Source organism: Eubalaena glacialis, chromosome 1 (assembly GCF_028564815.1).
Source record: "Eubalaena glacialis isolate mEubGla1 chromosome 1, mEubGla1.1.hap2.+ XY, whole genome shotgun sequence".
Taxonomy (NCBI): Eukaryota; Metazoa; Chordata; class Mammalia; order Artiodactyla; family Balaenidae; genus Eubalaena; species Eubalaena glacialis.
Window position 1 is genome coordinate 184,169,054 of NC_083716.1, and position 18,368 is coordinate 184,187,421.

Here is an 18,368-nt window from a genome sequence, read left to right on the forward strand (position 1 = left end):
TTAAGCATGAAGATTTGCTGTCTCCCATGGATGTTTAAATAAAATGGCAAGGGTTAATTAATTAGGGAATTTGGGAAGAAATGTTTTGCCAAAAATTATCCAAGTAATCCACTCATTTAAAAAATAACAGTTGATGAAGTGTACCATGCTGGGCGTTAGAGGGAAGAGCAAGATGAGTTAAACTTGGATCTTGCTCTCAAAGTCCTTATAGTCCCGTAATAAAACATTACAATTGACCATAGCCAAGAAGTGGTGAATGCCACAGAAGGGGCCGACAGTCAATCTACCGAACTTAACGGCAGACGGTCACAGTTGTCTCTTCAGTTTTAAAGAAAATTGACACAATGATTTTTGTAAAACAGCTTTACTGAGGTATAATAATTGACATGTAAAAAATGGCATATATTTAAATATACAATTTGGTAAGTTTTGATATATATGTGTGAAGCCGTCAACACAATCAAGATAATGAACCCATCTATCATCCCCCAAAATTTGCTTGTGCCTCATTTAACTCCTGCTTCTCCCTGTCCGCCAACCCATCCCCAGGCAACCACTGATCTACTTTCTGTAACTATTAATTAGTTTGCATGTTCTAGAATATTATAAATGGAATGAGACGATATGTACTCTTTTTTTAATCTGGTTTCTTTCGCTCTGCATAATTGAGATTCATATATGTTGTTGCATGTAACAATAGCTAATTCCTTTTTATTGTAGAGTAGTATTCATCGTGGGGATATACCACAATTTGTTTATCCATTCATATGTTGATAGATATTGGGTTGTTTCCATTTTTTAAGTTGCTAAGCCTTCATGTATAAGTCTTTGTATGGATATACATTTCATTTCTTTTGGGTAAATATCTAGGAGTAGAATAGCTGGGTCATATGGTAGGAGTATGATTAACTTTATAAGAATCTGCCAGACCTTTTTCTAAGTGTTTATACCATTTTACAGTCCCACCAGCAAACTATTAGAGTTTCAGTTCCTCCACATCCTTTCCAAGACTACTTGGTATAGTCATTCTAATATATATATATATATATCAATATATATCACTGTGGTTTTATTTTTCATTTAATTCACATCTCCTAATGACTAAAGATGCTGACTATCTTTACATGGCACAGCAATTTTAATGTGTAATATAATGTTTTTTATACGTTGACTGAGAGGAAGTGATACATCCCTACAGTATGCTTCATTGTTAGTAACTTTGCTGTCAGATAAATCAAAGAGTTATGGTAAGAAAATATCATTAACCATTGATTTAAATGACATTTAAAAATCCAGAAAATATAGAATATGCACCTTAATGCAAATTTGAGTTATTAAAAAAATAAGCTACAGAATACTAAGATTTTACTTTCACCTGGTGCCTGAGAATTTCTTCCACTCACCATGCATTGATGGACCCACTCGTGGTTCCTGAACTGCACTGAGAAGCAACAAGTATTATCGGTTTCTTTTTCCTCCTTGACTCCTCTCCTTTTGAAACGCTAGTTGTTACCATGAACAATTTTAACCAAATTGGTTAAAATCATCTATTAACCATCCTGAAAAGGCACTGCAGTTTCATTATTTTTTTTTTTAAAAAAAGGGGTCCTAAACACCAAATAAATAGATATTTTGTGACAATACTGATTTATAAAATAGAGGAAGTTTTTTCTGCACACTATAGACTTCTCCTTAAAGGAACATTACAGAGACATTTTTTGCTAAAATTTGTCCATTCTAGTCTCTTGGGGAAGTAAGACTGTATAGTCAGCAGCAAGAAATATGTCCTTTCAATTTCAATTGTCCACTCTAGGAAGAAGGACATATAATACCAACATTTAATCTCCTTATAATCAATTCAATTTAATAAAAAAAATCATTGTGTGTACTGTGTGAGGTGCCCCATGTGAGACTTGCACTGACTGAGAACATACTATGTATGAGGCTCTACTTCCAGACACCTTATATGTGTTATTACTAATCTTTATAACAACCATTTTACAGGTGATAAATCTGAGCTCAATCTGGTACAGTAACTTGGCCGAGACACACAGTTCCATGATTCAGTAACTTGGCTAAGTTTCCACAGCAGAGTTCAGGTAAAATCCTAGGTTATTTTTATTTATTTATTTTTTGACTGCTCCTCGTGGCATGTGGGAACTTAGCTCCCCTACCAGAGGTCGAACCCATGTCCCCAGCATAGGAAGCATGGAGTGCTGACCACTGGACTGCCAGGGAATTCCTTGAAATTCTAGGTTTAACTCATTCCAAAACCTTTGTTCTTTTCACTGAGCCAAGCTAGTCCCAAGATACCACCCAATTCTTTGTGAATAATTAAACAGTGTAGGGACTATAAGCTATACTATAATTTTTGCCATGGACCTCATTTAAGTGTATGACATACTTTGAAGGGTGAACCATAATTTTATGCTACTGGGATATAATAAAGCCATGCCATAATTTTCACATTGAAATTCAATTTAAGGTTTCCATGTATTTGTTTTCCTTTCTTGATTGCTGCTTACCAACCCTCTATTATTGATCTAAGTCTGTAAATACATAAAAAAGAAATTATAAGGGCCCCTAGAAACCTGTATTTGATTGCTAGTGGCTCATAGGTGGATATGAAGAACACCACTCTAAGGAATATGATTCAGATTTTATGGTTTGATGCCATGGCCCAAGGTCTTCAAAGCCAACTGCCAATCAGTGTCAGATTCGATCATGGGACTGTATCAAAATTCTCTCTTTTACTACAGATCACCTTCATGATTGCAATAGTCTCTATTCTGTTTTGAGTGAGTTATGCATTAGTCCAGGGGTCCCCAACCCCCAGGTCGTGGACCGATGCCGGTCCATGGCCTGTTAGGAACCGGGCTGCACAGCAGGAGGTAAGCACCAGGCAAGCGAGCAAAGCTTCATCTGTATTTACAGCTGCTCCCCATCGCTCGCATTACCGCCTGAGCTCCTCCTCCAGTCAGCATTATGGTGAGTTGTATAATTATTTCATTATATATTACAATGTAATAATAATAGAAATAAAGGGCACAATAAATGTAATGTGCTTGAATCATCCTGAAACCATCCCCCCACCCTGGTCCGTGGAAAAATTGTCTTCCACGAAACCAGTCCCTGGTGCCAAAAAGGTTGGGGACTGCTGCATTAGTCACTCACTATAGAGTGAATGTCTTACTTCTCAGAAGGCTTAAGTTGAGGAGTGTACTTATGAGGAAGAGATTGACATCAACGTGGCTAACAGAAGAAAAATCAGATACCTCTTAATAAACGTAATAATAATATAAAATAAAAATATTGTAGGATCATTAAAAATATAGTAGATTTGATATGGGTATTCAAAAGATGTAGAGCAAAAAGTTCAAAAAAATGAAAGATAAGGCTATAGGAAAGTTCAAGGATAAAAAGGTAAAGGAATATAATGGGGAAAAAAGTAACTTTATTTAAACATTGATCATTTTAATGCAGAGTACTGTAATGATCGAAACTAACAATGACCCAGTGTAATTTCATGGTCTTCATGAACTGACATTAAGGTACCCAGAAGTACATTGTGTTTACCATTATAGAGTGCTTTTCTCTAAGAAATTCTCTGTGAAGCAGTGAAGGATTTAACAATCAAATAACAATCATGTACTCTTTTTTTTAAAAATAAATTTATTTTTATTTATTTATTTTTGGCTGTGTTGGGTCTTCGTTGCTGTCCGCAGGCTTTCTCTAGTTGCAGCGAGTGGGGGCTAGTCTTCGTTGTGGTGCGCGGGCTTCTTATCGCGGTGGCTTCTTTTTTGCAGAGCATGGGCTCTAGGCGTACAGGCTTCAGTAGTTGTAGCACGTGGGCTCAGTAGTTGTGGCTCTCGGGCTCTAGAGGGCAGGCTCAGTAGTTGTGGTGCATGGGCTTAGTTGCTCCGCGGCATGTGGGATTTTCCCGGACCAGGGCTTGAACCCATGTCCCCTGCACTGGCAGGCAAATTCTTAACCACTGCGCCACCAGGGAAGCCCCACTCTTTTTTTTTTTAATTGAAGATAGTTGATGTACAATATTATATAAGTTACAGGTGTACAATATAGTGATTCACAATTTTTAAAGGTTATACTCCATAAATATAGTTATTATAGTTATAAAATATTGGCTATGTTCCTCATGCTGTACAATATACCTTGTAGCTTATTTTATACATAATAGTTCGTACCTAATCCCCTATCCCTATCTAGCCCCTCCCTCTTCCCTCTCCCCACTGGTAACCACTAGTTTGTTCTCTATACCTGTGAGTCTGCTTCCTTTTATTTTGTTATATTCACTAGTTTGTTGTATTTTTCAGATTCTACATATAAGTGATATCATACAGTATTTGTCTTGCTCTGACTTATTTCACTTAGCATAATACCCTCCAAGTCCATCCATGTTGCTGCAAATGGCAAAATTTCATTCTTTTTTGTGGCTGAGTAGTATTCCATTGTGTATGTATATATATATATATATATATATATATATATATATATATATATATATATATATATATGCCACATCTTTAACAATCATATGTTCTGAAAGGATTAGTACAAATTACACTTTCTCTAGCCTATATTTTGACAAATCCTGCTGGGTACTATGACAGAGAGAATATAAGCACTAGAGACAGATAGATCTGAGTTTGCTTACTTACTAGCTGTGTGATCCTGGGAAAGTTGATTTATCTCACTGAATCCGTTTCCTCATTTGTGAAATGAAGGTTGTTGTGAGGTTAACTGGCATAATGTATATAAAGTTACTTGTGAAGATGAAGCAGTTAGATCGTCTGAAATGATAACCCCAAACCAAAAAATTAGGATGTGAAAAGCATTAAAGTAATAATAGACCACTGCCAATTCATAAATATAAATTGTTTAGTTCTTCTCATAAATGCTTGATATTTGGCATAATGAAAAGAACAACTGGTCTGAACTTGGAAGACCTAGAGATTCTTCAAAATGAAAATAAAGGGGTTGGCTTAGACATAAGCTCCTCAAGGGCCAGAGACTTTGTTATTTTGTTTTATCCCTATTTCTTTTTATTTAACTTGTTATGGGAGACTCTTGATAAATATTTGTTAAATGAATAAATGATTGCATGAATAGACGTTGATTTCTAAATTTTCTTCCAACATCAACACCCTGCTTTTATAAGAAGATGACAGGAAAGAGAGTGCATTGTATAAACACTATTTTGTTGTGTTGTATTAGGGCACATGCATTAAAAATATCAGCTGCTGGTTTGGCTAAGACCTTGGTATTTATGTTGTAAAAGGGAGGCTGTGTATGTCATTTTGTACATTTTTTGTTAATAGATATTCATTTTCTACTCATCAAGGAATTTTCTGAGTCAAAGGAACATGATCTTGAGGGAGACCGTAACATGAGGTTTGCTTTATTGTGATGAGGGAATGTCAGATTCCGAATAGAAAATATTTTAAATAATTTTTAATAATGGCAGTGGAAAATAAGGAATAATTCTTAGTGTTCTCTGCAACTCTTTATGTTTGTAATTTAGGAGCCACTGCTGGCTGAATTCTCTGGTACTATTGCCAAGAATTTGAAGACTGCATAAACATTTTCATTTGCTGAAATGTTAATGTCTTAATTTCAAAACCACATAATACTTAGTCCATTAGAGCTAATGACCCCTACCATTCACTTTTACATTTCTACCTAACTCAGAAATATTTTCCAGTCCCAATTCTACATATGGGATTGAATGTGCTATTTAAGCCTAGTGGCTCACTGTGAGCCTGCAGAAGGAGATCAATATTGATCTCAGCTGCTTATCTTTGGTCTAAGTGGATTTGGCACTGTCACAACTGCATGATTTCAGGGACTCAGAAAATAATGCTTTCCTTGCCTACTATATACTTTTTAAAAAGTTTCCTACCTGCTTCTCAATGACTAAATTGTTGGCACTGGTTTTCTCTGAGTGGTAAGTTTAGGAGTAGGGGAATGTTTACTTCCTACCTTATGTATTTCTGAATTGTTTGATTTTTTTTTAACAAGCACTATTTATATATTAATATTTGAATAAGTAACATATGCTCATAACTCAAATATTTAAAAACTATAAAAGGTGAAAGTCTCTCTTCCTTCCCGATCTCACATTCATTAGATCTCCTCCCTTTTTCTCTTCCCAATCCACTGTTACTGGTTTCTTGGATATTATTTCAGAGTAGTTTATGTATATGCAAGCAAATACTTATATGTATTTTTTTTTTCTTTTTATCACACAAAATGTAGCAGATAGATAGTGCATACTGCTCTGCATCTTGCATTTTTCATTAAATATAGCTTGGAGATTTTCCCATGTTGGTACAATATGTAGCACATCCTCACTATCTTCCTTTTTTATTTCTATCTTTTTTATGGCTGCATAATATTCCATTAGTATATATAAGTGCATCATGATTTATTTCGCAGGTTTTGTATTGATGGTCATTGGATTGTTTCCAACCTTGCTATTACAAATAATGCTTTAATGAATAACCTGTACCTAGGTCATTTTATGTGTCAAATCTATTCATAGGATATATTCAATTAGAAGGGATTGTTGGGTCAAAGGGTATGTGCATTCATAAGATTGATTGATCTTGCCAAATTAACCTCTATGGACTTATTCCAATTTACAATCATACAAAGATAAGCAAACTTCTAGATTTTTGAAAATCTGATATGTGAAAAATGATATATCAGCATAGCTTAAATTTGCATTTCTTATGTGAATATCTTTTCATACATTTATGAAATTTTCCATGAGTTGTTATGATATTGAGATTTATAATAAGAAATATATATTTGGTTTTCTGGCACAGAGCTCCTAAAACCCTTGGAATTTCCTAAGTGATGAGAGCAGTAAAGGTGTCTCATGTTATGTTAACTTTTGGAAAGCACCTAAGGTTGAGGGCTGGTTGACAGGGGAGCCAACGATGTGATTAGAGGGTTGGAACTTTCAGTCCCACCACCACCTCTCCACCTCCAGAGAGGGGAGATGGGCTGGAGATTGAGTTCAATCACCAAAGGCCAACAATTTAATCAATTATGCCTGTGTAACGAAGCCTCCTTACAAACCCAAAGGAAGAGCTTCAGAGATCTTTTTGGGGTGGTGACACATGGAGATTTAGGGAGAGTAGCAAGCCCAGAGAGGGCTTGGAAGCTCCTTAACCTTTCCCCATACCTTGCCCTATGCATCTCTTCCATCTGGTCGTTCCTGAGTTATATACTTTTATAATAAACCGGTAATCCAGTAAGTAAAACATTTCTCTGAATTCTGTAAGCCGCTCTAGCAAATGAATCAAAACCAAAGAGGGGCGTCATTGGAAACTCCAATCTCTAGCCCTTCTTTAGAAGTACAAGTGACAACTTGGACTTGCTACTGATCTTTGAAGTGGAGGGTGGGCAGTCTTGGACTGAACCCTTAACCTGTGGGATCTAATGGTATCTCTGGGTAGATAGTGTCAGAACTGAGTTGAATTGTAGGATAGCCAGCTTGTTGGTGTGGCAAAACTCCCCCCACCCCACACCAGAACTCTTTAGTTGTTTATTCATTTCCATTGCCCATTTTTCTATTGAGTTGTCAAAAAAAATTTTTTTTTGGTCTTATTTATTTCTAGTAGTGCTTTGTATTGATATATAAGGGATATTAGTACTTTGTAATATGAGTTGAAAATACTTTTTCCTGGTATGTCATTTACCTTTTAAGTTTAATTATATCTATATATCTATATAGATCTATATACACCTATATAGATCTATATAGATATACATATCATCATATATATATATATCGCCACACAGAAATTTTTTTGTTTTTACATAACTGAATTTATCAGTTTTCAAATGGCTTCTGGATTTTGAGTCACATTTATAAAGACCTTCCAAGGTTATAAAGAAATTCTTCCATAATTTTCTTCTAGTAATTTTAGTATGTTTTTTTACATTGAAATATATGATTTCTTTGTAATTTATTAGACAGTGTGAACTATGGATCCAGTTTTATTCCAGATGGCTATCCAGTTATACCAACACCATTTATTGAATAGTTACTCTTTTCTCTGGTGATTTGCAATGTCACCTTTTTTCTTTTTAATTTTATTTTTGGCTGCATTGGGTCTTCATTGCTGCATGCTGGCTTTCTCTAGCTGCGGTGAGCGGGGGCTACTCTTCATTGCAGTGTGCAGGCTTCTCATAGTGGTGGCTTTTCTTGTTGCAGAGTACGGGCTCTAGGCACGTGGGCTCAGTAGTTGTGGCTCTCGGGCTCTAGAGCGCAGGCTCAGTAGTTGTGGCGCAAGGGCTTAGTTGCTGTGCGGCATGTGGGATCTTCCCGGACCAGGGCTTGAACCCATGTGCCCTGCAATGGTAGGCGGATTCTTAACCACTGTGCCACCAGGGAAGCCCCGCAATGTCACTACTTCCTTTATCTACTTGGGTGTGTATCAGAACATTCTCATTGGTTCCATTCATCTGTATGTTCATTTATGGACTAGTCCCACATTGTTTTAATTACTGAGGCTCTATAATGTGTTTTAATATCTGGCAAGGCTAACCATACAACCTTTTCTCACACACAGATGTACATATTTCTCTTCTTTTCAGAATTTTCCTGGCTATTCTACCCCTGTCTCCAATATAAATTTGAGGATTATCTTGTCAACTTCAAAAGGAAAAAATTCAGTATTTTTATTGGAATTGTGTTAAAATTTTAAATTAACTTTGAGATAAGTGACATTTTAACAATTTTTAATTTTCCTATCCAGTTATGTCTTCTACTTGTTAAAATCTATTTTGGGTCTTCTTTTTTTCCTTTTAAGTTTTCTACATATAGGGCTTGTGTATAGTTGTTAAATTTATTCCTAGGTATTTTCTCTTTTTCGTTGCTACTTTAAATAAGATCCTTCATCCTTCTATCTTCTAATAGGTTATTGTTTGTGTATATATGAGATCAATTAATTTTGCATCCTTCTAATTTACTGAATTCTCTCTTTTTTTTAAGTCTTTATTGAATTTGTTGTTTTATGTTCTGGTTTTTTGGGCTGTGAGGCATGTGGGATCTTAGCTCCCTGACCAGAGATCAAACCCACACCCCCTGCATTGGAAGGTGAAGTCTTAACCATTGGACTGACAGGGAAGTCCCTCACTTATTGTTTTTTTGGTTTTGTTTCGTTTTGTTGTGTGTTTTTTGAATTTTTGAATTTTATTTTATTTTATTTTTTATACAGCAGGTTCTTATTAGTTATCTATTTTATACACATTAGTGTATACATGTCAATCCCAATCTCCCAATTCATCCCACCACTACCCACCCCCCGCCGCTTTCCCCCCTTGGTGTCCATACGTTTGTTCTCTACATCTGTGTCTCTATTTCTGCCCTGCAAACCCTTTCTTATTGTTTATAGTGATTTTTCTTGGGCTTATAGAGATAAAATCTTATCATCTGTACATAGTGACTATTTTTTCTTCCTTTCCCATTTTTATACTTGAAGTCTTGATCATGTCTGATTATGATTGCTAGTATCTTCAGTAAAATTTTAACTAATAATGGTGATAGCAAAGCACTCCTGTTTTATTCCTGCCTCTAGCATTTCCTTGTCAAGCAGCATGATGGTTTGGGGGGATGATATTGATGTATTTTATCACGTTAAAGAAGTATTCATCTGTTCCTATTTTGAGTGCTTTTTATCAAGTTGTTGAAACCATGAGCATTTTAATAAACGCCAACTACAATAAAGTTATCCTTCTGACCTATCTGTCTTCCAACCTCCAATCTCTTGCTGATGTCTCCCGTTGGCTGGTCCTAACAGAAGACAGAAACGAAGGGAGTCCTAAGGGTCAGCTTCCCAGAGCACAGAGCAGGGTAGAGAAGAAGGATAGAGGGTAGATCTGGAAGAGCAGACAGGGTATATCCCATACAGAAGCCAAAAACAGATAACAAAACAAAAAGAAAACAAAAGATTAATTTCACTCTCTTCATTAATTGAAAACAAAAAGATTATTATAGGTGGCTAAAGCAATTCTCTTGAAGCTAGTAGCATTACCTTTGTTTATTAAAAAAGTAAAAGAAAAGTGCTGGGTCTCAGTCTTAGGCATTTTTACATAGAAAGCTGCTGGTACTAACCTTTTCTAGGTCTAATGTTAGCAGGCCCAGGGATTGCATTTCCTAGTCAGGATTGAGCTTCTTGAATGTAGTTTCCCTCTATATCTAGTACCTTATTTTTAAAACCTTGCCACTCCCTCCCCAGATCTAAAAATAATGTTCTAGTGTGATGGATATTAGATGGGTCAGTTGTCAGCACCGGAACCAGACACTGTATCTTCTGGGAAGGATCCAGCAGAACATGCCCTTTCTACCAGCACCTTGGCCAGGCTCCAGGGGTCAGGCCTACCTCACAAGCCCCTGCACATCAGCAGGCCTGGCACTGGCGGGCAGAGATTTCACCTGACTGTACCACATGATGCCCTCTCTGATGGACTTGCTTCCCTTCTGCCAGACATCTGGAAACTGTTCCATATTCTGCAGCAATCCCGACCTCCTGCTGCACAGGCTGCATGTTCAGGAGACATTGTGGGTCAGAGGGTTGCCAGATAAAATACCAGACGCCCAGTTAAATTTGAATTTCAGATAAACAATGAATAATTTTTAGTATATCACGAATATTGCAAGGGACATCCTTATACTAAATTATAAAAAACGTATTTTTTTATGTGAAATTCAGACTCAACTGGGTGCCCAATTTTTCTCTGCTCAATCTGGCAACCCTTATCACAAATAATCCTCCACTATGCTTCCTATCCCCTCCCCCAATTTCAAAATCCCTCCACTGGCATCAGGTTCACTAAAGTGTTAAGACAACCTAAGAGGGGTATTAATTATACAGGTCATAGTTAGGATTCACTTTTGAGGCCTTGGCCTCTGACTTTAACTCCCATTAACAGTGACTAGTTTTTCTGATCAGTAAATTTGTAAATTTGTTATTTGGGCACTAAGAAAGACATCTCAGTGGTGGTTGAGAACAAGTGTGGGGCATGAAAAAAGTAGATCTCAGCAGGTGTGTGTAGGAATAGGGATGGGGGCAGGGGTGTCCAGGCATAGCTTAAGGCAATGCCCACAGGAAAGAGAATGTTGAAGCGAACCTGTACCATCTGACAATTTTGCCTGACTGGGATCCTTGCATTATTCCTTTCTTGCTTCCCCCTTTCCTTCTCCTCTCATCCCCACACACTCATCCCCAGGTGCAGGGCATGAGCTAGAGGCTGCATCCCAGCAGAACAGAAAGCGGGAGTCCTGGTGAAGGAAACAGCTACCAAGCAACCAAGGGCTAGGGGCAAAATAGGCCAGGAGGAGAAGTAAAACCAAGAAATATTTAAAAATTAGATGCTTGACATTTAAGGAAAAAGTCCAAAGTTAGCCAAGAATAACTGCCTACTGCAGGATTCAAAACCTCTGAATGACAAAACTTCTGAAAGAGGAAGTGATGGTAGCACGGGGCACCCCGCTGACCCTTCTCCCTGCCTGACCACTTCTCCATTCCACCCTCCACGCAGCCACACAGAGCACAGACAAGATGCAGCGGCCCTCTCCTTGCAGCCTCTGTGAACTGTACGGCCGAGGCAGACCCAGTGGCCCTCTCTATGAAGTCAATAAAGCAGACCACAGCCTTATTTTCTGAGACTGACTCAATCCACCCGGCTTTCCCAAATGCAGTTGGCCCAAGAGGCTAAGAGTTCAGTCAGCCATGAGGCAGACACAACCTTACCTCACATGGCTGCTTCCATGTGGCATCCAAGTTCATGCCTGGATACTGACCATTCAGGTGAGCGAGCCAGGGCTAAACTGTGCCGTGTAAGTTTGTGCTGCTGTCATTTCTCCACCTGGGGTTTTTGAGCTGTACCAAGCAGCCGTGGGGCCTTTGCCGTCACGGCTTGCGCAAATCTGACTTGCCCAGAGAAGCAGAAGAGTTTGGGGCTCCCAAGCAAGCAGAGTGGTCAACTCGTCCTGGTTTGTCCAGGACTTTCCCAGTTTGAGCACTGCAAGTCTCACACTGCAGGAAACCCTTCGGTCCCAGGCAAAATGTGGTCATACCACAATCAAGACACCAAAGCTTTGGCACCTGTATATCAGTTTCTACGGCTGTAAAATGCTGGGATTGGCCAATACAGCTTCTAACGTTCCTGCTGCACCTAATAGTCTATGATTCACCCTCACGCTCCTGACCTTACCCGTCAGCTCCAAACCAAATTCACTTGATCCAAGCCCCGAGTTCACGTAATCTGATGATAAACTAATCATCAGTGTGTTAACAGGGGAGGTTGAGAGGAGTTTAACAATGGTTCTAGGAGGAAGGCATGTGGTCATAGGTGAGTGGTTCCAGCGGTGGTAGTTCAGCTGCGGAGATGGGGTGTATGCCTCTGTGCCATCCTGAGAGGAAGATACATTTAGGCAGGCAGGTTTGGAGGCAGCCAGCCTGACAGAGCTGGTTGGATGGGCTGGTTTCAGCTTCACAGCAAGAACAATAGCCACAGGCAGGGCAGTCTTGTCTGGCTCCAGCCAACTTTCACACTATGACGTGAGTAAAGTCAGTAGTTGAAACCTCCGACTGGAGAAGAAAGGAAGTCATCTACTGATAGCATTATTTATTTATTTTTGAATGCATTTGCTCAGAGCCCCAGCCTGCCATCTGAAATACAGATATGCAGCTACCATTTTGGGGGTAGGTAAGAGTTCAAACTCTGGAATCACAACCTACTAACTGGGCAAATATTAGGTTGAATCATATGAACTTGCTGATATTAGACTTTTTTGACCTGCAAAAACAGGAATTCCACATGGCTCAGGTTAATAACATCTCTTTTCCTTGGTTTCCCCATGTGTGGAACGCAGATTGGCACCAACCTTGAGGGGACACAGAGAGGAGAGAGGACAGGGAGATGCTCAGATAGCCCCTGGCTCACACCCCCTGCTCAGTGATGTCCACTCTACCGCTGCTGCCGCCTCAGCCTCTGCCGCTACTGGTGAAGAAGAACTCGGGGTCCATCAGCTGAACCCAGGGGGACCCAGACTGTTTCTGGGACATGTGACACTGACAAACCAAAGCAGATTGATCATCTTAGCTGAATGTGGACCTTCATTCTAATCCCAGGGTTAGGAAAGAAGAATAAGGTTCATACCACAGATTTTTCAGGTCATTCTGAGAACGGAAGATTTTGCCTTTCCTCTCAGTCCAGAACAATCAGTTCCAATACCTGGCAAAGGGCTTTTTTTTTTTTTTTTTTTTTTTTGGCAAAGGGCTTTTATGATGGGGTTTTGCTGTAACAAAACTGGGCCGCACCTTTAGCCTTACATCTGTGTTTGTAGCTACCACACAACGCACCCATCTTATTAATTTAATTATATAGGCACACAAACACACACACTGGGAAGCACATGCAAAACAAATGAGATAGCCTCATCATTATCAGAGTACAAAAAAGTTACACTGGATTTCTTCTCTCAGTAACTAACAGGAAGCAATAAAAAGAGAGGAAACAAAACATTTTGCTGTGGTATTATCATCATAATTCAATAAAATTTATTAACTTAAGCAAATTCACTTGGCTTTTTATAGCTCCAGGAATCTAGGAAATAGCTTCCTTGCATATAATGAGGAAGTGCATCTTTAGGTCTCTTAATATGTTTCTTCCCTGTAACACTCCTGTGTTTTGTCTGTTCTCTTCGAGTTCATTCCCTTGATGCTAAAGCAATCTGTTCACACAAGAACAGGGAACACTACAATCCTTAGGTCAAAGGATAGCTGGGGGAGACTTTGGATTCCAAAGCCAGCGCTTCCCTACTCTGTAGATCCCATAGTTATGATGTCACACATCTAAAAAAGAAAAGAAAACAACCTTGGGCCTGGCTTGGTTTAAATTCTCTCTCAAGCAGGCCTCCTTTACACGTGAGAAAGTTCAACTCTCAACATGTATTAACAAAAGGTGTTTACAACAGAACGCCTGGTTGTGCCTTATAATGGCTTTGCTCTGTGAATTAATTCCTTTGTCCTTCCTGGTGACAAAGGCTGAGCTCTGGAACTTCTGGGTATGGCTAGGCAGGGATTTTTGCTTGGCGTGGCTCTCTTAAATGGGTAGAAAAGGCTTGGTTGGGCACCTGGTATTTTGTGGCCAGTAATTATACAACAATTGTTACTGTGCATTACCGAAACTTCAGTTTTTGACCAGAGGCCAGTTGCACTCTAAAACAAACATCTTTTGAAAGCCTAGTGTGTTTTGAAATGATTCTAAAATCCACTTTGCAAATAGGATTTGGTACAAGTCAGATTTTTTTTTACATGATGCTTTGCTTTAAGGCAGCATTTCTTTGCCTGTCAGTTGGTCTGACTTCTGCAGCTCTTACAAGTGATCTTTCCACTTAAGCCGTCCTAATGCTTCCTTTTCCCATCATCACTGTGGATGTACCGTACAATGACATGTCCTCCTGGGAACAGATTATCTCTATGGTGCATGCTCATAACTGAGGTAGGGGACGTGATAAACATTTAAACACACAGAGAAACAAATCCCCTTTTCCACATTTAGAAGACTAGGGAATCATCTATAGACAGGCTTTCCCAGCTGTGGGTTTTCCTCTGAGAAGACCAGGTCCTCAGTTCTTAAGTGAAAACTTGATCACCAAGATTGTCAGATCAATCCTTTGCAGGTGAAGCCATAGGGGACTAGGTGGAGGAGGGGGAAGGGTACATTTAAAGGCCAATCAGGCAGGAAGGGGTCTAACCTGCTAGTTCCCAAATATAACAACTTCCATCAATGCCTCTTCCCCTCACTGTTAGTTGCAGGAAAGTGACACAGAGACTTCACTTCACAAGGACCCGCTGAAGTTACATGTGATACACATGTGATTGAGAAATGTTTTTTTTCTTGGTATTCCCTGTCCCCACCTCCATGCCTTGGACAGCAGGCCCTTGTTTCGTTGCCTCAAGGTAGGGGAATGATGTGACAGGATAAAAAGCAAAACAAGGACGAGAAACTTCTCTGAGTTGTGTTTTGTGTTATAAATGCCCTCAGAAGACTGGAGAGGATTTGGAGTATAGCCACAGTTATTCGGGGGAAAAAGGTTTGGGGAGAGTGGGTTTTCCCTGAAAGATGAGGAAGCACTTCCCTTCACTGGGGTGGGAGGAGAGATGGATGAAAAATGAGAGAGCAAAGGCCTGGGTGGGTCCTTCCCTCCTCCCCTCCCCTCCTTCCTCGGAAAGGCACAAGCCTGGAGAGAAGAATGGCTGTGCGGTGTGGGCCTACGAAGCTTCCCAGACCCTGGAGTGGCCCCAAAGTAGCAGGGAGCTGCTGGACACACATGGGCCGTGTGCACAGGAAAGAGGCACAGATGCATCACTATCAGTGGGGAGACTAGAAGGAACTGTAGTCATCTGGGTTGGTGCCTTCTCAAAGAGCTGACCTGAGGAACACATGGATCCCCCAGCACCTTGGCACTAACCCCTGCACCCCCGCCATGTCCCACCCCAAACCCAGACACGCCCTCGAAGGCAGAGAGATACTAAAATGATGGGACTCGTTGCTGACACCTTCCAAGAGACAGCAGGGGCTTAGAAGATAAATTAGGTTGATTTATAGTAGAATAAAAATATATTTCTTGCACACTTGGATCTGTGCCTAATCTAGTTTGAGCTTCTGGGGTAGACAGGGTGGTGTAGTGGAGAGACTGCCAACCTAAGAGAGAGCTCTGTCACCGTAGTGTGTGACTTTGGACAAGTCATGTGACTACTCTGGGTCTCGAGGTCCTCAATCTGGAAAATGTGTGTAATAACACCCGTCCTGACAACTCACAGTGCTGTTGCGAGGAATGGGATGTTGCACGTGGATGTCGCAGAATACAGTGCAAAGCAAGGAGGCAGCCTAAATGGTATCAAATGCAAAGCATAATTAGAAGAAAAATACTACATAATAACTCACCCTGGAGAAACTTGCAGGAAAGACTGGCGAGACACCCATCAATTTCGTTTTCTCTTCCTGGCACACAAAAGACAACATTTCCTGGCTCCCTTGCAGTTAGGATGGGACCCTGTGATCGGGTTCTGCCAGTGGGATGTGGCAGAAGTAGCGGACGTAGCCACAGACTTTAACATACTCCTTTCTCCCTCGGTGGCAACTGTTGAGGCCAAATGTTGAAGCTGATGGCATTTTTTGTTTGTTCATTTTGTTTGTTTTTTAGGCCTCACCATGCGGCATGCGGGATCTTAGTTCTCCGACAAGGGATCAAACCCATGCTCCCTGCATTGGGAGCACGGAGTCTCAACCACTGGACCACCAGGGAATTCCCAAGCTGATGGCATTTTAAGATGAAAGGAGCCTGAATCCCAAAGTCACCACTTGGAGGAGTCACCCAGGGGGAGCCCCCTACCTACACTGCATTGTGGTGTAAGATGTAAACTTTTATCATGTTAAGTCAATAATATTTGGGGGTTATGTGTTAATGCAGCCTATCTAGCCTCTCCTGACTGGCATAGTACTAGAATAATAGGATAATAATATAATGATTATTACATATATACACATATCACGTATAACATATATTATGAGATGTCTCAAGGCATGAAGAAGTGGCAAGTCTATATCTTTCCTTCCATATTATAAAGAACATAAAATTCAATCTGTGCTGTTCTTGGGCAAAGATGTCACAAGCACAAGTTACAATGACATTCCAGTCTATGGCTTGCTCAGCGGAAGCACATTCACCAATAGACCTGGGGGAAATCTCGCACCTGGAGTTGACAGACCCCAGGCCCTCTGCACCACCTCATCACAGCTGCTGAGATTTTACCTGCATGATTGCTGCCCGGTCTTAGCTGGGAGACAGCCCCCCTCCCTCCTAGGCTCATATTCTCCATGGACACTCAGCATTCGAACAGGGAGGACCCGGAAGATGCTCTTGGATCCAGGCAATGAGGAAACCCATTCTGTAGGGAGCACAGCTGTTACAAAACATCTCAAAGCAGTAGGTTTTGTTTGTTTGCTTATTGTCATCTCCATTCCCCAAGCAGTTCCAACATGCACACATTTGCAGCTTAACTCCTGCTCAAGTCACCAAAGCAGGGCCATTAGCCATTTTTTTTTTTTTTTTTGTGCTTTAAAAAACAATATTGTTTTATTACTACCAGCAGGAGTGGCCTGCATGGGGTGGTGGGTGCACTGAGCTCAGGGTATGTGTGGGCTGTGAGGGGTACATGATAATTGGGAGGCTGAAGGAAAGGGAGTGGGGCTGGAGGCCATGGCCCAAAGGAGGCCATTGCCCAAAGCAATGCCATTAGCCATTCCCAAAGCAGGTGGTACTATTGACTGTACTCAGAGACCAAAATTTCCCTGCAGCCCTGGAGGCTGTCCAACTGCAGACAGCAAGACTGTCATGCTTTCTCCAGAAACCACACTCTCTTTGTCCAGGACTGGCAAGAGATCCCAGTTATCTTGGAAGGTCCTGGGCTTCAAATTTCCTCTGCCTCAGGTCTGGTCACCACCGCCTCTCTGCATAAGGCTTTATTCTAATGCCTTTGACCAGAGGGAAGGATCTTTAGGGAGGGCTGGTTCCTTCATTCCTTAACAAAGACTATCCTCCTTTGGACCAGTTAGCTGTCTTTGATCCATAGCAGAGAATCCTGCCCAGTGGGCATGCATACTTGGGCCATTGGTCACACAGGATGAATGAGGAACCATGAATACAATGGGAAATTTGTCAGCATAATAGAATGAAATCTCAATGCTCCTATCCTACTGAAGGCAGGTAAGTGCAACTGTACCATCATCTTTGAATAAATGGTACTGACCTTCAGAAAAAGAAAGCATTAATATGCTTTCTCTAGGTATTATTATTATTGTTATTATTACTGATGTGCTGAGAATTGGTAACCTGAAGGGTAAAGATACTTTAACTGTTTTTCATTGTTGCGTTCTAAAATAAATGCTTTTAAAAAAAACTAATATGTGCTTGTTGTGGTAAATTTGCTAAATACAGAAAGGTATACAAAATGTTTTAATAATGTCTATCAGCTTGTCTTGTGATACAGTGAGCTATGTACATGTCTATCTCCCTTCTACATTGTATAGTTCTTGAGGGAAAAAATCATAGATAGTATTTCTTCATCTTTGTGTAGCCCAGGACACCTGTTGGTGGAATGAGTGTCATCCACCTTTGTGGACCAGAGTCTCCACAGTTGAAAACAAAATAAAAAAAGATACCTGTAATAAAGACTACCTACACCCAGGTAGGGTGGTGCATGACTGTGGTCTCTGAAGTCAGACAGACATGGCCTGGAACCCATCGCTAATCTTACTAGCAG

The 18,368-nt window shown here is 40.2% G+C and overlaps 1 long non-coding RNA gene across 2 annotated transcripts in view; it reads right to left on the bottom strand.

Moving 5' to 3' along the window:
• Positions 1 to 4,764: 4,764 nt before the first annotated feature.
• Positions 4,765 to 18,368, bottom strand: part of LOC133098983 (uncharacterized) — a 134,938-nt gene continuing 121,334 nt past the window's right edge. The window contains exon 5 of one of the 2 annotated variants that reach the window (XR_009702279.1): positions 4,765 to 4,811. This is a non-coding gene — a long non-coding RNA (uncharacterized LOC133098983). Of the gene's footprint in view, positions 4,812 to 8,244; positions 8,384 to 18,368 lie in introns of those variants that run through there. The other variant, XR_009702280.1, reaches the window with a different exon arrangement.